This window comes from Sciurus carolinensis, unplaced genomic scaffold (assembly GCF_902686445.1).
Source record: "Sciurus carolinensis unplaced genomic scaffold, mSciCar1.2, whole genome shotgun sequence".
In the NCBI taxonomy this organism is placed as follows: domain Eukaryota; kingdom Metazoa; phylum Chordata; class Mammalia; order Rodentia; family Sciuridae; genus Sciurus; species Sciurus carolinensis.
In genome coordinates, this window is record NW_025920153.1 from 762,074 (window position 1) to 782,034 (window position 19,961).

General features: G+C 37.0%; 1 pseudogene; it reads left to right on the forward strand.

Annotated features, from left to right (window-relative positions):
- Positions 1–680: 680 nt before the first annotated feature.
- Positions 681–17,960, forward strand: LOC124974539 (5'-AMP-activated protein kinase subunit beta-2-like; annotated as a pseudogene).
- The last annotated feature ends 2,001 nt before the right edge of the window (positions 17,961–19,961 follow it).

A 19,961-nucleotide genomic window follows, 5' to 3' on the forward strand; every position in this document is an offset into this window, starting at 1 on the left:
CAGCCATAGAGAAAGCTGCACTGGTCCTGTGGCTCTGAGCCCCTGGCGTCCTCTTAGCTGTCCACTCGCCAGGCAGGATGGGGCCCAGAGCTCTTGTGCTTCAGGTGTGGCATCCCCATGGAGCGGTCTTTGTCCAGCACCTCCGTGCAGGCACTGGAGGCTGTGCCAGCCCACCATCGAGACCACAGCAGCTAGAGAGGCAGACAGGCTGGGGAGCCACGGGTAGCGGGTAGCAAGAGCCCCCAAGAGTGGCTTCGGGCCAAGTGCCTTGTAGTCATTTTAGGAGGAAACCCAGATCCCTGGCCAGGGGTGCAGCTTCAATTTCAATAACTTTATTGGTGGCCTTGCCTACCTGATGGCCAAACCGCCCATGATCCGGGGAAGAGGGAGCACATCGCTGGAGGTGATCAGGGTGCGGGAGTGGTCGCGGTACTGCGGGGGAGTCCCTAGGGCGGGTTTCCAGAGTGGGGGCGGCGGGAGACCTGGGGGGCTTGCAGGAGTTCCTGTAGGCCAGGAGGTTGGGGACCACAGGGCATGGTTTTTCCTGCGGTGGGGATTCCCTTCCCAGGTCCCCAGGCACAGAGGCGGGGCTGGGGTGCCCCTCAAATGGCCACTGGGGTGTTTGTTCCCTGCCGGGTGTAGCTCTCTGCACCAAGTGGCCCCCTAATTGATCTGCAGTCATGGAAAACACCACCAGCAACCGGGTGTCTGGGAAGCGTCACTGCATCAAGGCTGCATGCGCGGAGGGCAACGCAGCCATTCCCGGGGCAAGGAGCACAAGATCATGGTGGGGAGCACTGGTGACCCAGGCATCTTCAGCCTGCTGGACTGCAAGGTACTCGTCTCCGTGCCCCCTACCGTGGTGGTGCAGCTGCTGCTTGGCTTCTGGACTCCTCCTCCTTTCCTTGGCTCCTTTTCATCTCACTAAACTGGGTTACAGGAATATATTTTTTTTTAATTAAAGGGATATTTCAGGGAGGGAGGCGTTGGATCGTAAATTCTTCTTGTGGTGCTGCCTCAATATAAGGCACACGTGGAATTCTTGTTTTCTTGGTGGTTTGACCAAGCCTTGAGCCACATATTTACGGCAGGAACCATAGACTTCTCCCCCTCCCTCACCATCCTTGGATCTTCTAACAATTTATAGGTTGTAAACTTTGGTGGAAAACTTGAGGGGGTAGATTGTTTGAGCTGCTGGCCCTAGCTCAGTTGCTTACATTTTCCTTGAAATGGTTAAGTGATTTTTTCCCTGGAATTTTTTGCTTTTTTGGATCCTTTTTGCTCTTTTAGGAACTCTGCACTTTAGGTTCTTTTCCTCTTTGGCATGGCTGTGGACACCCACCACTTGTTAACTAGAATACTTGTGCCTAGACTTGGAGATCAATAAAGGGCATCATTTAGTTGACTGTTCAGTTTTTGTCCTGTATTTTGTAGTTGTGGTGACTGTGCTTTCAGGCCAGTTGTGCTTTCAGGCCAACTTCTCAAGAGGGAGAGCCAGTGATTCCCAGATAGCTCCACTCCACAGCAGTCCTTCAAAATTTTTCCTTAGCCTACAAGCAACAATTCATTGCTTCCCTGAAAACCTTGCTTTCAATTGAAGGAGTTACAGGAAGAGGTCAATCGTGTTCCCCCCTAACAGAAAAGGCAGATGGAGCTGACAGCAACGTAATTACCATTCTAATGTTTCTAATAACTTCTTTATATATTAACATTTAATTCTTTCTTGTAGGCTGTTCAGGGGTGAAATAGAAAAATGGAGGGATTGAGGCAATTGGGGATATGTTTGAGGCTTTATAGATAAATTGGTTTTATTTGCCACAGCAGTAGTACATGGAATTTGGATGCTATGTTTTTTTTTTTTGATCCCAATTGAGAACATCATCATAGAAGGAGAAATAAGAGTGGTTGAAAGGGGCATTTCATGGGACTTTTTCTCCATTCCTTTCTTTCCTCTCCCACTTCAGAACTTCTTCCTCATCATGTGATCTGTCTACCCAGCTATCTGTATTTATTTCTTTAAAACTTTCCCAAGGTGATCAACCTCATTGTATTTTTACCCCCTTTCCTACATCAATGACTCAGGATTTAAGTACATTGTATTTGTCAAATCATGACTGAAGTCATTGGTGTCCTGAATTAAAGCCAAATTGTTCTGTGTGAATTGGGGCCTATTCTAAATCATTCTTTCCCTCACTCCATTCTTGCAATTTGGAAAACAAGAAAATGGTTCATACAATTTTCATGGTCCCACCCAAATCTAAGAGTTTTTGACTGACCCTTTTCTTCCCTCTGTATTTTACTAAAGCCTCTTCAAACTATAATGTTAATTGTTGTTTTGCCTCTTTTATCAGTGGTTTTGCTGTTTTACTTAAAGTAATCAACATTTTTTCTAGTCAACTGCATTCAGTGCTAACACAGAAGTGTCATGTCACAAGTGGAAGGTCTTTGCTCCAAATGTTGGAGCATTAGTAGTTTGTGGCTTTCAGATTCTAAATGAAAAATTCTAAGTTGTAAAATAATTGATAGAAACAGTGGCAGTGGGGCCTTCATTGGATGCCAGCCTTTTGCAGCAGACTAATTCAGTGGTTCTCAATCTTATTTATGTATTGGAGTCACCTGAGATTTGTTTAAATACTTTATGGAATATTTGAATCATTCACAAAGTAGGGAGAACAGTAAAAAGAACCCTGTGTACCTCTTACCAAGTTTAGAGATATATCAAAGCATGAATGAATGTATATCATCCATATCCTAATCTATTATTTCTCCACCAATTTTTTCCACCAATTTTTTGAAGCAAATTCCAGATGTCATAACAAATTATGATGTACCTCAAAAGATGAGGGTTTTTCTCTATTTTAACATAATCACAGTCTTATCTGGGATGATTTTAAAAATAGATTCCCAGATCCTATGTCTGAATCAGAATCTTAGGTTATTCTTAGGCATTTGCAAAAATTCCTGTCTAATGCAGCCTGTCAGACAGAATGCATTGCTTTTAGAATATGGATACTAGGTTTTCTCTTATGCTAATTCCTTATAATATTGTAAAGGCCTCTTCATTTTTTTTCAGATTTTTTCTTTCTTTTAGTTAATTAAATAATTAATCTGTGCTTCTGGGGCCAGAACCAAAGGCCTCATGCATTCTAGGCAAGTGCTCTATCACCGAGCTACATACCCAGACCTTGAATTTTATTTTAGATCATGTGCCTGGTTTCTCAGACTGTAGTTTTGATGAATAGTGAGAGACAGTATGAAAAGTAGACTTTTCCATTCCCCATGACCATCACACACAAAAAAGTCCTGCGTAAATTAAAGGGTCTTTTTTTTTTTTTTTAAAGCACTTTATTTTGTTTGGTAATATCTTTACTTAACAGTGTAAAGTACTTTTTACCTGTTACAAGTTTAAGGCAGGGCTTAGCAAATATTTTCTGTAAGGGACCACATGTTAAATATTTTAGACTATGTAGATAATACAGTCTTTCACAACTGCTTCCATGGTGGCATAAAAACAGCAGTAGATAGTAGGCATACAAATTAGTGTAGCTATTTTTCAGTGAAAACTTTATAAAAGCACCTGGCTTACTGGCTGCAGTTTGTCAACTACTGGTCTAAAGGGATGGTAATTAAAAAAGAAAAAAAAAAAAACTAAGGAGTTAATATTTTTCAGAATCCTGCAAACTTAATTTGATGATATATTTTGATTATATAATTGTTTTTGTTAAAGGAAACTGTTTTTATTGTCTTTCACTGTTTGAGGTGCCAAAATATGCATTTCTATAACTCAAATAGAATAAACCTGTCATAGGTGAGCAAGTATGATTTCAAAATCACTTTTTGGTTCTAGTACTGTCTCTCAAGAGCCAGGCCAACTCCTCTACACTAAGCTACATTCTCAACCACGATTTCTGCATTTTAAAAAATCAATGGTCTTTTTTTAAATTAATTTTTATTGTAAACAAATGGGATACATGTTGTTTCTGTTTGTACATGAAGTAACAGCATATCATCTGTGTAATCATACATCTACATAAAGTAATGATGTTTGATTCATTCTGTTATTATTCCCTTCCTTCCCACCCCTCCCACCCCTCTTTTCCTCCATACAGTCCCTCCTTCCTCCATTCTTGCCCCCCTCACACACTCCATTATGTGTAATCATTTGCTTATCAGTGAGATCATTCACCCTTTGTATTTTTGAGATTGGCTTATCTCACTTAGCATGATATTCTCCAATTTCATCCATTTGCCTGCAAATAACATAATTTTATCATTCTTCATTGTGGAGTAATATTCCATTGTATATATATATATATACCACAGTTTCTGTATCAATCCATCAGTTGAAGGACATCTAGGTTGGTTCCACAGTCTGACTATTGTGAATTGAGCAGCTGTGAACATTGATGTGACTGTATCTCTGTAGTATGCTGATTTTAAGTCCTTTGGGTATAGGCCAAGGAGTGGAATAGCTGGGACAAATGGTGGTTCCGTTCCAAGTTTTCAAAGGAATCTCCACAGTGCTTTCCAGAAGGGCTGCAATAATTTGCAACCCCACCAGCAATGTATGAGTGTACCTTTTTCCCCCATCCTCACCAACATCTATTTTTGCTTGTATTCTTGATAATTGCCATTCTAATTGGGGTGAGATGAAATCTTAGGGTAGTTTTGACTTGCATTTCACTTATTACTAAAGATGGTGAATATTTTTTTCATATATCTGTTGATTGCTTCTACATCTTCTTCTGTGAAATGTCTGTTCATTTCCTTAGCCCATTTGTTGATTGGGTTATTTGTATTCTTGGTGTAGAGTTTTTTGAGTTCCTTATATATTCTGGAATTAGTGCTCTATCTGAAGTATGAGTGGAAAAGATATTCTCCCACTCTGTAGGCTCTCTCTTCACATTGCTGATAGTTTCCTTGGCTGAGAGAAAGCTATTTAGTTTGAATCTTTCCCAGTTGTTGATTCTTGCTTTTATTTCTTGTGCTATGGGAGTCCTGTTAAGGAAGTCTGATCCTAAGCCAACAAGTTGAAGATTTGGACCTACATTTTCTTCTATAAGATGCAGGGTCTGTGGTGTGATTCCAAGGCTCTTGATCAATTTTGAGTTGATTGTTGAGCAGGGTGAGAGATAGGGGTTTCGCTTCATTTCTGTCACATATGGATTTCCAGTTTTCCCAGCACCATTTGTTGAAGAGGCTATCTTTTCTCTATTGCATATTTTTGGCACCTTTGTCTAATATGAGAAAATTGTATTTATTTGGGTTTGTGTCCATGTCCTCTATTCTGTACCTTTGATCTACCTGTCTATTTTGGTGCCAATACCATGCCATTTTTGTTACTATTGCTTTGTAGTACAGTTGAAGTTCTTGTATTACAATACCTCCTGTTTCATTCTTCCTGCTAAGGATTGCTTTAGCTATTCTGGGTTTCTTATTCTTCCAGATGAATTCCATGATTGCTTGCTCTATTTCTTTAAGGTACATCATTGGGATTTTAATTGGAATTGCATTGAATCTGTATAGCACTTTTTGTAGTATGGCCATTTTGACAATATTAATTCTGCCTTTCCAAGAACATGGGAGATATTTCCATCTTCTAAGGTCTTCCTCAATTTCTTTCTTCAATGTTTTGTAGGTTTCATTGTAGAGATCTTTTACCTCTTTGGTTAGATTGATGCTCAATTATTTTATTTTTTGAGGGAATTGAATATTGAGTTGCTTTCCTCATTTCCCTTTCAGATGTTTCATCACTTGCATATAAAATTGCTTTAGATTTATGTGTGTTGATTTTATAGCCTGCTATTTTGCTGAAGTCATTGATTAGGTCTAGAAGTTTACTGGAGGATTTTTTTTTTGATTCTCTAAATATAGAATCATGTCATCACTATTTAGTGACAGCTTATGTTCCTATTTTCCTATTTGTATACATTTAATTTCTTTAGTCTGCCTAATTGCTCTGGGTAGAGTTTCGAGGACAATGTTGAATAGAAGTGGTGAAAGAGGACATACCTGTCTTGTTCCCATTTTTAAGGAAAATGGTTTCTGTTTTTCTCCATTAAGAATGTTGTTGGCCATGGGCTTAGCATAAATAGCCTTTACAATGTTCGGGTATGTTCCCACTATTCCTATTTTTTCTAAAGATTTGGGCATGAAGGGGTGTTGTATTTTGTCAAATACTTTTTCTGCATCAATGGAAATAACCATATGATTCTTATCTTTAAGTCTATTGACATGATGAATTATGTTTATTGATTTACAGATGTTAAACCATCCTTGCATTCCAGGGATGAACCCCACTTGATCATGGTGCACGATTTTCTTAATATGTTTTTGGATACAGTTTGCCAATACTTTGTTAAGCATCTTTGCATCTATATTCATCAAGGATATTGGTCTAAAATTTTCTTTCCTTGATGTGTCTTTGCCTGTTTTTATATGAGGGTGATATTAGCTTCATAGAATGATTTTTGTAAGTACCCTTCATTTCTTTTTCCTGGAATACTTTGAGAAGTATTGGAATGAGATCTTTTGAAGGTCTTTTACAACTTGGCTGAGAATCCATCTGGTCCTTGACTTTTCTTGGATGATAGGTTTTTAATGGCTTCTTCTATTTCATTGCTTGATATTGAACTGTTTAAATTGTGTATGTCCTCCTAGCTCAGTTTGGGAGGAGCATATGTCTCTAGAAATTTGTCAATGTCTTCAGTAGTTTCTATTTTGTTGGAATACTGATTTTCAAAGTAGCTTCTCATTATGTTATGTATCTCAGTGGTGTCTGTCATGATATTTCCTTTTGCATCATGAATTTTAGTAAATTGAGATTTCTCTCTCCTTTTCTTTGTTAGTGTGGCTAAGGATTTGTCTATTTTGTTTACTTTTTCAAAGAACAAACTTTTTGTTTGGTCAATTTTTTGAATTGTTTCTTTTGTTTCAATTTCATTGATTTCAGATCTGATTTTAATTATTTCCTATCTTCTACTACTTTTTCTGTTATTCTGTTCTTCTTTTTCTAGGACTTTGAGCTGTAGTGTTAAGTTATTTGTTGTTGACTTTTCATTCTTTTCTGGAATGTGCTCCATGCAATGAATTTTCCTCTTAGTACCACTTTCATGGTGTCACAGAGATTTTGATATGTTGTATCGTCATTCTCATTGATCTCTAAGAATTTTTTTTATCTTCTCCCTGATGTTTTCTGTTATCCTTCTTTTATTGAGTAGCATATTATTTAGTCTCCAAGTGTTGGAGTAATTTTTGTTTTTTGTTGTGTCATTGACCATTATGATCTGATAGAACACAAGGCAGTATCTCTATTTTTTTGCATTTCCTAAGGGCTGCTTTGTGGCATAACATATGATCTATTTTCCAGAAGAGTACATGTGCTGCTGAGAAGAAAGGTGAATCCGCTGATTGATGGATGGAATATTCTATATTTGTCTATTTCATCTAGGTTATTGATTGTGTTTTTGAGTTCTAAGGTTTCTTTGGTTGGTTATTGTTTGGAAGATCTATCTAGTGTTGACAGCAGTGTGTTAAGTCACCCAGAACTATTGTTCTGTGGTCTATGTGATTCCTGAAATTCAGAAGGATTTGTTTGATATACAGGGATGCACCATTATTTGGGGCAAAAATATTTACTATCATTATATCTTCCTGATTTATGGTTCCCTTAAGCAGTAGGAAATGTCCTTCTTTATCCCTTCTGACTAACTTTGGCTTGAAGTCCACTTTATCTGATATAAAGATGGAGACTCCCACTTTTTTGCTGAGTCCATATGCATGGTAGGTTTTTTTGCATCCTTTCACATTTAGTCTTTGGTTGTCTTTTTCTATGAGTTGGGTCTCATGCAGGCAGCATATTTTTGGTTCTTTCTTTTTAATCCATTCTGCCAGTCTATGTCTTTTGATGGATGAACTTAGGCCATTAATGTTCAGGGTTATTATTGATATGTGATTTGTATTCCCAGTCATTTGGCTTATTTTTCATTTTTAACTTGGCTTGGTTTCCCCTTTGAGTGGTTTTACTTTAAGTTACTTCTTCCCTTTGCTACATTGTTTTTTTTTTTTTCATTTCCTCCTCATGGAATATTTTGTTGGGAATATTCTGTAGTGCAGTCTTTCCATTTGTAAATTATTTTAATTTTTATTTATCATGGAAGGATTTTATTTCATCTTCAAAACTGAAGGTTAGTTTTGCTGGGTGTAGGATTCTTGGTTGGCAACCATGTTCTTTCAGAGCTTGACATATGTTGTTCCAGGTCCTTCTAGCTTTTAGAGTCTAGGTTGAGAAGTCGACTGCTATCCGTATTGGTCTCCCCTGATATGTAATCTAAATATTTTCTCTCGAGGCCTTCAGAATCCCATCTTTATTTTGAATGTTCAGCATTTTCATTATAATGTTACTTGGTGTGAATCTGTTGTGATTTTGTGCATCTCGTGTTGTGTAAACTTCTTGTAATTGATTTTTCATTTCATTCTTCAGGTTTTTGAAATTTTCTAATATTATTTCATTGAATAGGTTGTTCATTCCTTTGGTTTGTATCTCTGTGCCTTCATCAATCCCAATAATTCTTAAATTTGGTCTTTTCATGATGTCCCATAGTTCTTGGAGATTCTGTTCATGATTTCTTACCATCTTCTGTGTTTGGGAAACTTTATTTTCAAGATTCAATATTTTGTTTTCATTGTCTGATGTTCTGTGTTCCAAGTGGTCTAGTCTTTTGATGATGCTTTTCCATTTACTTTTTATTTAGTTTATTGTTTTCCTTATTTGAAGGATTTCTCTTTGTTTTTTTTTTGCAAATGTCTATGTCTTTGTTGAAATGATCTTTTGCTTCCTGCAGGTGCTCTTTCAGCTTATTGGTATTATCATTAATTGCCTGCATTTGCTCTCTTATCTCATCCTTTGCTTCACGAATCATCTTAATCATGTATAATCTGAAGTCCTTTTCTGACATTTCTTCTAACATACTGCCATTGGATTCAATTAATATAGAATCTAGATTTGTTTGGATCATTTTCTTCCTTTGTTTTTTCATGTAGTTCATGTATCTTCCCCTCTAGCAGTGCAGATCTGGGGTATTTCAGATTTCCCCCTATAGGCTTATAGTGGCCCTATAGGTTTCCAAAACCCTTTCTTTAAGGGGAGATCAATATTAGCAGTGCCCAATTCAGACACTATGCAAACCTAGACCAAATAGCCACTATGAGAACAATAAAAAATTGTCATAATAAACAGAATGAGTTCAAAAATTATCTTCAGTAAAATAAACAGATTTGCAATAAGGTCTGCAGTTTCTAATGGAGGACAAAGAGGATGCAGAGGGATGTAGAATGTGGCTGTTAATGGATTAAGAAAATAATATACAGAAGTTCTAGAAAGGGTGAGAGTGTAATCAAAAGAAAATGGATGATAGCATGCAAAAAAGGGAGAAAGAGACTGAGGGAACCATACAGAAATAGAGCAAGCATTATGAAATTCATCTGGAAGAATAAAAAACCCAGAATCACTAAAGCAATCCTCAGTAGAAAGAGCAAAGCAGGGGGTATGGCAATACCAGATCTTCAACTCTACTACAAAGAAATAGTAACAAAAATGGCATGGTATTGTTACCAAAATAGACAGGTAGATCAATGGTACAGAATAGAGGACATGGACACAAACCCAAATAAATACAATTTTCTCATACTAGACAAAGGAGCCAAAAATGTGCAATGGAGAAAAGATAGCCTCTTCAACAAATGGTGCTGGGAAAACTGGAAAACCATATGCAACAGAAAAAAATTAAACCCCTATCTCTCACCCTACACAAAACTCAACTCAAAATGGATCAAGGACCTCAGAATCAGACCAGAGACCCTGCATCTTATAGAAGAAAAAGTAGGTTCAAACTTTCAACTTGTTGGCTTAGGATCAGACTTCCTTAACAGGACTAACATAGCACAAGAAATAAAAGCAAGAATCAACAACTGGGATAGATTCAAACTAAAAAGCTTTCTCTTAGCAAAGGAAACTATCAGTAATGTGAAGAGAGAGCCTACAGAGTGGGAGAATATCTTTTCCACTCATACTACACATAGAGCGCTAATTTCCAGAATTTATAAAGAACTCAAACAACTCTACACCAAGAATACAAATAATCCAATCAACAAATGGGCTAAGGAAATGAACAGACACTTCACAGAAGAAGATGTACAAGCAATCAACAGATATATGAAAAAATGTTCAACATCCCTAGTAATAAGGGAAATGCAAATCAAAACTACCCTAAGATTTCATCTCACCCCAATTAGAATGGCGATTATCAAGAACACAAGCAACAATAGGTGTTGGTGAGGATGTGGGGAAAAAGGTACACTCATACATTGCTGGTGGGGTTGCAAATTAGTGCAGCCACTCTGGAAAGCAGTATAGAGATTCCTCAGAAAACTTGGAATGGAACCACCATTTGACCCAGCTATCCCACTCCTTGGCCTATACCCAAAGAACTTAAAATCAGCATACTACAGTTATACAGCCACATCAATGTTCATTGCTGCTCAATTCACCATATCCAGATTGTGGAACCAACCTAGATGCCCTTCAGTTGATGAATGGATAAAGAAGCTGTGGCATATATATACAATGGAATATTACTCCACAATGAAGAATGATAAAATTATGTTATTTGCAGGCAAATGGATGAAATTGGAGAATATCATGCTAAGTGAGATAAGCCAATCTCAAAGAACTAAAGAATGAATGATCTAGCTGATAAGCAGATGAGGACATATAATGGGGGGTGGGAGGGTTTAGCGTTAGGGTTAGGGTTAGGTTTAGGGTTAGGGATAAGGAGGGTGGTAAGAGTGGAGGAAAGAAGGACTGTATAGAGGAAAAAGAGGGTTGGGGGTAGGGAAAATTGAATCAAACATCATTGCCCTATGTAAATTTATGATTACACAAATGGTATGACTTGACTCCATGTACAAATAGAGAAACAGCATGTATCCCATTTGTATACAATAATAAAAAAAGAAAAGTAAAGAAATAAAAACTTAAACTTTTTTAATAAGGAGAAAAAAGAAAATGTATAGTATAATAGTCATAGTAATGAAACCTCCCAGAGTTCAGTAGACTGATCATGAGAAGTACCTAACAATGAGCTTCAAGCCTCCAGCAGGTGTCTCAGGATGTGATTTGCCCCACCTAAAGATCAGAGCTACAGTTTCCATGGTTATCCAAGATGGCCACTCTGGCTTGTAAATGTGTTGACAAATGGGAAGCTGCATCAGGGTGTGGATATGGTCAGTAGGAGGTCCTGGAGGCGGGATGTGGTTGGTCAGGCAGGGGTCCTGGAGGTCCAGTGTGTTTGGTGTGGTTGTGCTATCCTGGAGGCTGGTTGCAATCAGTCGGTCTGGGGTCCTGGTGATAGGTCAGTTGCTCTGGGGGTCCTGGTGGCAGAGAGCAGTCAGTCGATGTGAGGGCCCCAGAGGCAAGGAGTAATCGGTTGGGCTGAGGGATCCTGGAGACGGGGACTTTGTCAGTCTGACCAGGGGTCCTAAGGGGCCTGGCTATTTTCTCAAAATGGCTGTAGCCACATGTAGTCAAACTTGCAGGTACTGTGACAGAGATCTTCCAGGCAGCAGCAGGCAGCTAGTGCTCCACTGGTGGTCGGCAATCAGTTTTAAGAATAAATCTTCAGGAGAGAGGGTTCACATCCGGGTAGATACACAAAGCTCTAGCGAGACCCTCTGCGGACCAAATAAGTGGAGGTTGCCATCTGGCGCAGGAACAGTGTAACTGAATGGTGTTTTTTAAAAATTTTAATTAATTAACTGTTTAATCTGTGGTTCTGGGGCTTGAACCCATGGTCTCAGATAGGCTAGGCAAGTGCATTGGCACTGAGCTACTTCCCCAGGCCTTTAATATTAAATTTTTAATGTCTCTTCTTTGTGTAACTTATTGGCTAAAATAGAGTTTATAATTTTTTTTATGAAGTTTGGTATCTATAACTTTCTTTACAGTTGATGATTGAGATCTGTTTATAGTTGCTTGTGAAAAATATATACCTGCCTTAATTTTTAAAAATATCACCATCTTTTGTTTTCATTTTTTTCTTTCTCTTAAGAGGTACTCAGAAGTATGTTATAATTGCCTGCCTATGAATTAAACTGGCAATAGGGAGTAGGGTTTTCTTTTTCTTTTTAAGGGCAATCTTGAGGCTCTGAAGGGTAAGTAATATATGCAAACTCAAAAGTTAGACTATGATTTATGCAGCACTTGAGCATACGTCATTTGACCATTTTTGGTTCAAGATGAGTTCTTTTACTATGGTTTCTAAAAATCTGATTTATTCTAATTTAAGGCTTATTTCCTGAGCTGAAGCCTAGCACTTCTCTCTACTCTAAGAAGGAGAATGATCTTTTTAAGAATTCTTTTAAGAAGGAATAGGATAACCTATTCCTTCTTACAGCTCCCTGGGGACAAAGAGTTTGTATCATGGCAGCAGGATTTGGATGACTCCTTAAAGCCCACCCAGCAGGCCCAGCCTACTGCTATCCACTGGTCTGAAGGAGGCAAGGAGGTCTTCATTTCTGGGTATTTCACTAACTGGAGCACAAAGATTTTACTGATTAAGAGGTGAAGATAAGTGTTTTGGTTGAGGCTGAGGGGTCCAGGAATAAAGCCTGACCTGTTATCCTTTCCAACAGGAGTGAACAGGCTAGATTTTCCATCTCCACCCTCTAGATGCTTTCTTTGGAATATGTCCTATTCTGTGACCACTTAGTATCTATGGCATTATTTTTTAACCTCATTGTGAGTCAGATGCATTACCACTTAAAATATCATTACCTCAAGAGAATTTATGATAGCTTTGTGGGCGTATTTTTGAGGATGGTGTTATACAGGTCTTTTATATGCTTGGAGGAAGCCTGTAACTGACAGAATCTGTTGCTGTGACTTCTGCACTAAAGCAAAATGCACTGTAAAATTCGAGGTGGTAGTGTTATGTAGTACTTGCAGAGCAATGATGAATTAACTGATTATTAGAATGGCCCAGATAACCAGATAGGTTATTTTCCAGTAATGGCTCACCAAAATATGGAAAGTATCTTAAGGACTCCTTTATCCCAAATCTGTTAAGGTGCTTATACTTGTGAGGGATCTGTTCTGCTAGAGCAAAATAGTTATACCAAGATGAACCATTTTGGGAGATCATTGACTATTTTTTTCTAGGCATTGGTTTAAGAAACAAAGTTGTTGGAAGGGTTGAAAACATATATCCAAGATGATATAGGTAAAGATATTGGATGTATACATTATTTTTTACACAAGGGACACAGTGGCTTAGGAATATGGGAAGTCATTGGAATAATACTATAATTACCACTTGGTTTTCTATATTCTGTCTTCTTAAAGGAACTTGACTGACCTGTTTTTTTCTACAGCCATAATGACTTCATTGCCATCTTGGGTCTCCCTGCTGGGAGAGAACCAATACAAGTTTTTTGTAGTTGGACAGTGGGTTCATGATCCATCAGAGGTAAGTCTTTGATCTCCAAAGGTCACCATGACTTAGCAGCCTCATTTTAACTATCATTGCTCTCTGAATTGATGGTAGCAGTTCCCTTACCCTAAAGGATTTCTCTCAATAAAATATGGAGATGCTGAGTGTGATCATTTGTAACCTTTAAAAGATGCAGAGAGGAGGATGAGTGGAAGAGAGAGATTTCGAAAGGAATTCAAGAATTTTTTTCTGCTTATTGTTTCAGTCTATGGTTACCAGTCAGGTTGGCATGATTACCAATTTGACTCATGTCAAGAAAACTGATTTTGAGGTGTTTGATGGTTTAAAACTAGATTCAAGGAAAGCTGTGAGACATCTTGTTGAGGTAATTTTATATTTGCTCTTCTTTGTCTTGTTTTTCTTGTAACACAGAAGTGGTTTTTAATTTCCTTCTTGAAAGTAATTTTTAATTTTGTTTTTTATTTCCATGTCTTCTCAGGAATCTTCTGAATCATTTTTATATGTGCACATATTTCTTATATAAACATTTAGATCCTATTCTTTATACCAAAAAAGTCTCAGTCTAGTGTACTTTAACTTTTTAACCAAGTATCTACAGTGAGATATTTATTTTGCATTGCAGCCCATTACACACATACACATATACACAGAAGTGTAATATGTGATATAATGTTTGCCTTTATTCCCTGTGATGTATTCTTTTTTGTTTTTTAAAAATATTTATTTATTTATTTAGGTACTGAAATTGAACTCAGACCCTCTACCAACTGAGCCATAACCACAACCCCTTTTATTTTGAAACAGGGTCTCACTAAATTGCTGTGACTGACCTTGAACTTGAGATCCTCCTGCCTCAGCCTTTTGGGTCACCGGGACTATAGGCATGTGCCACAGCACATGGCTGCTATTATATTTTTTACAGCCCAATAGTGGGCTATAGCCTATTGTTTGAAAACTCTTTGTAGTAATATTTCAAGTTTTCCATTGACCTCTGGTGGTATCACCCAACAGAGACTAGATGTGCCTTGTTTGTCTTACTAAGCTGCCTCAGCTTAATCTGCCAGTTTGAGGAATTGGTTGGCAGTTCTGTAGTTTTATGAGACCCTACAAATATAGTAGTCATTAGGGAAAAGTAGCTTAAAAAAACCACACACACAATATCAGGCAATTCTTTTGCATATAATCAAAATTTTGTAAATTTTTGATTTAAAAACTTCCCTTGTATCAGAAAAAAAATCTCTGTATACTTTTTTTATTTTTTTTTCTTGCAGTGCTGAGGATTGAACCCAGGACCTTGTGCTTGCAAGGCCACTCTGTCAGCTGAACTATATCTCCAGCTCCTTTTGTTTCCTATAATATTATTTTTTCCAAGACCTTCATCTCTACTTAATTTACTATGTCAGTAATGCAAATATTCTCCAAACCACATTCATAATTACTGTTTTGCTACTTTACAGTAAGAGCTATGCCTGTCTAAGGAACTGTGCACTGTGTTTATGCTGAGTATTCTTCTTGCTTTGAATTCAAAACCTACCTGTGCTACTAAGGAGTTTTACCATTGGACAAGGCCCTCAATTCTTTTGGTTCTATATTCTATAATGTTAAAATCAGGGATTGGACTCAGTGTTTTGCAGCAATCACAAGTCCTGAAGTGGAACACATTAATAATCACAGGGCATAAGGGTGACATGTTGTTTCTAAAACTTCATAGTATAATAATTATTTAGGAAATTTTGGATAATAATGTTTTCATTATATAAGCTCTCAAAGTTAAGTTAGACATTCTTTTTGACTGGTAGGCAGAGATTTAAAAGGGTTTAAAGATACCAAATTAAATTATGAGGCCACTGGTAACTACATTTTTGCATTATATAATTCTGGCAAAGCAACCAATGGATAATAGTCAATCATAACTATACAGAGAGAAGACTAGCATACTTTTGATATTTCTCACTTCCTTCTTTCATCTAACTTCCCAATCCATTCAGGTAAGCCTTAGAATACATTTTTATTAGGTTTTAATTTGCACTAAGTTTAGTGTAGCCAGTTACTTAACCAATTTGTACTTTTTTTGGATCATGATGGTGATGAAAAAGAAATTTAAAAAAAACTATTCTGTGTACTTCCTAGCAGTGTTTTGTGGATTGCATGATAAAATAACTGAATGTGCTTTGGAAAGTTTTTAAGATATTGTATAATATCACTGTATTTATAAATTTTGCTTTTGCTTCATATATGTTTAATTGAAATCAGTTCTTTAAATGAACTATTATAATTTTCCACTGGAGACTATAAAATATTTTTTAAATCTTTAAACAAAATCAGTTTTTTATTGTTAAATTTTTCCTTCTATGATGCATTATTTTTTCCATTTTGAAGTATAATTTAAATACCATAAAATTACCCTTTAAATTGTACAGTTTCATAAGTTTTAGTATATTCAGAGTTGTGTTACATTACCACTAGTTCCAGAGCATTTTTATCATCCCCAGAAGAACCCCTGTACCCATTTGCAGTCACTTTCCATTTCTTCCTCTCTCATACTCCTATCAACCACAAGTCTACTTTCTCTCTATATGGATTTGTCTATTCATGGTATTTTTTTGTGAGACTCTTTCACTTAGCTTAATGTTTCAGGGTTCATCCAAATTGAAACATGTATCTATTTATGACCCAATAATATTCCATGGTATCGACATACCATTCTGTTTATTTGTTATTGATAGAAATTTGTATTGTTTCTGTTTTTTGATACCATAAACATTAGCATACAAGTTTTCATGTGGACATATATCTTGGATATATACTTGGGAATGTAATTGTTGAGTCACATGGTAACTTTCTGTTTAATTCTTTGAAGAAATACCAAACTGTTTTCCCATATGGCTATGCTATTGTAGATTCCCCCTGGCAATGGGAATACTGTAGTTTGAAAGTTCCAACTTCTCCAATTTGCCAGTATTTATTAGTTTGCCATTTTAATTATAGCCATCCTAGTGAGTATGAAATGGCATCTTACTGTGGTTTTGATTTGCATGTCCCTAATGGCTATTATATAGCTTTTGTTCTTATTGCTGCAGTCATTGTAGTATCAGAAATCTTAGAATTTGTAACCTTGTTATGTATTGCTTTGATGGGGGAAAAATGAAATCTAATTTGTTCACATTGTTTGAAAGTTTGCAAGGCCTCTTCACATCCATTATCTTTTAGTTTCCTCAATAACATTGGAAATAGGGCAAGGATTCTTTTTATTTTTATGGATGAGGAAACTGACTGTGGTAAAGGCATTTTCCAAGGTTGTAAAGCTGATAAATAGGGTAGCTCTTTCCTTACCTCAAGACTATGACCCCTCTCCTCTTCATGGAATCTTGTTGCCATGTTAGAAAATTTTTTCCTTGTACTACTTGACACTTGGAGACCCAATGGGTTAAAAGTTATGATCCATGACTTATATATTTAACATTAGTGACCATGTATTTTTCTATGCTTTGTCCTAATTTTTGTACTTTTGCTCATATTTTTGGAAATATCTTTTAGATCTTTACAGCTCACACCCTGGGCCTTATGGTCAAGAAATATATGTATTTTGATCTGAAGAGAGATTCAAATCCCCACCCACCCTTCTTCCTCACCTACTCCAATTTATTCTTAACAAGGACATTAATATTTCTGTAAGTATCCTGAGAATAGTGCTGGAGGATCTGGGGAACTGTAGAATTAATTTGGCCAAAATTCAGTAATCCTAGAAGTTGAGATTACTATAAAGGTATAGTGAGATTATAAATCATATACATAAGAATAGCACTATAGAATACTTTTATCAAGTCTCATTTGTTAGCTTATTCAGGAACTAAAATCAAAGCTTATACTTGTCTCTGTTCCTGAAAAAAATCAGTACTGCAGTGTATTCTAGAACTAATTTCTGAGATTTCTATTCCAACATGAGGTAAGGAATACTTATCATTTTGGTATATACAAAAGAGTTACCATTTTTGTTTGCATATAATTGACTTCTATATTTTTTCTCATTGACTCTCACTAAGATTACTTTTGCCATTTAATGCAAATCTTCCATAGTTGTCATAGGTAAGATTTTTGTTTTAGCTGTGTTAAGATTAGCAGATCTTGATGCTTAGGGTTTCTACCATGAACTGAGAATTTTCCAAATTTTCTGTAATAAGAATGTATTATTGATAAATACTGGAGCAGATACACTATTGAAAGGAGACAAAGATAAGGTGTTCTTAACAGTCCCAGAATGCTCTAAGAAAGAGTAAGCTGATGATTTGTCCATACAACTAATGTATTCTTTTAAATTGTTTTTGTGTCTCTTAGTGTGATCCAGTCTTACTTCCTGAGCCCACCCATGTTATACTGAACCATCTCTGTGCATTATCTATTAAGGCAAGTGGTGTCCTTGGTTCTTCACATCTCAGCTATATGAAAGGTTAGGGGTAACATGTTGTGCAGTGTTTACTTGCTCAGCTACTTCATTTTACCTGAAGGTGACAGTAAGGTTAAGAAGAACTTTATTTTTAGTCAGTGGGTCATTTGTTTTTAATTTCATTCACTGTGTCTTTGTTCTGGCTGACTGACTTGTCCAGTGATTGAATGGTCTATTTTATTTCCCAGTTTCTTTTTGGGTGGCTAGATCCTTTATACCACCTACTTATTTGAGTTCATAGCAGTAGGACATCATTTGCCAAAAGTCAGGTTTAGCTTCTAGTTCAAAGAATACTTGAATGTGATAGAAAGACTTCTTTCTCCCATTTTAAATGTGGAATTCAGCTACTTTTCGGTGCCACTGTCATATATACCCAAATGCTTGCTTCTATCCTGTACAGTAGGTGAAGGAGAAATGTGACCAGACTTGCCCTGTCCCCTCTAGCTCTAGAGTCCTCCTTGCTTTCTCTGCTATTTTAGATTCTGGGATGAAAATTTCTGTTCTGTTCTATCTTGTCATGTCTGGGTTTAGGGTGTTAGAATAAAGTTATATAGCTCTGTGGCTTTCAAACTAAGCTGATAGTGATCAGAATGACCTGGGAATGTTTGTGAGCATACAGATTCAGTGACTCCATCTTCAAAGATTTCAAATAAGAGCATCAAGATTCAGTCACATCCCTAATCCTTTTTGTGTTATTTTTATTTTGAAACAGGGCCTCACTAAGTTTCTGAGGCTGTCTTTGAACTCATGATCCTCTGGCCTCAGCCTCCCAAGTCATTGAGATTATAGCCATGCAACACCATGCATGGCACACTGCTTTTATTTCTTAGATGTGTGTAGCTACATTAGGGAAATCACTGGTAGAGTGACTGTAATAGATTATATGGTAATATATAAAATTTAAAAATATATTTTTGAATTTCACTTTTATAATTACCTTGTGAGCTATTATTTTTAACCCCAGTTTTATAGATAAACTAAGGCTCACAGAAGGACAAATTGCTAGTAATTAACAGAAAGGACTGAGATTCAGTCTCCTTATCCAAATTCCATGTTATATGCTCTGCATCATCCTACCATGTTTACCAAATAAGTCTTTCTTTCACCTCATTTTTATTTCTACAAAATTTTTGCTGGGATTGTGTGTACTGGTGTGTTTTACTATGGTTCAGATCCAGGGCCGGTGCATGCTAGGCAAGCACTCTACCCCTGATCTCTACCTCAGCATTTTTATTTAATTTCAATACAAGATCTTGCTAAGTTGCCCCAGCTTGACCTCAAACTTGCCTTAGCCTCCGGAGTAAGTAGTATTACAGGCATACACCACCATGCCCAATTAAAGTTGAATTTTTACCCACCTTCTGTCATATTTAGGCTATTCATCAGCATACTCTGGTCAAAATGTTAATCTGAGATGCATTTATTATGGATAATACAGTATGGGGTGGAAGGTAGAAAAATATATTGGTTTCTAAATTAGATTGACTTGGGTTCTTTGGCTACTGAAAAAAAATGACACCATGATTCCATCAAAGCCAAACTTGAATTGACTTGTGCTTTCTAAAGCATCTTTTTCTGGTCTATTTGACCTGTGACCTTTTACTTTATCCCTTCTAAACCTACCCTGCCTCTCCAGCAATGACAAGGACCAGTGACAAAGGTGGCTAAGGGACATTCTGAATCTCTCTTCTCCTTTCCCTCTGGCCTCTGTGGTAACCATCCAGCAGCACATATGCAATTCTGGAGTGCCACCTGCCTTTGCCTAACATCCCCTGACTCCAGGACACTTAAATTGACTGAAGATGAACTGCTTCATGTTTTATGTTTACTTAGCACTTTTCATACACTCATTCGTATTCTGAAAGAAGTTCCTGTTTTGAGTTTTCCTTTTGTCAGAAATCAGAAGGCTTAAGGTAATATGCTATGTATTTTAAGACCCCAAGTAGTTTTTCACATACTTCTCTACTACTTGGGATCCAATTTCTCTTTGTTACTGTTTCCAAAGTTCT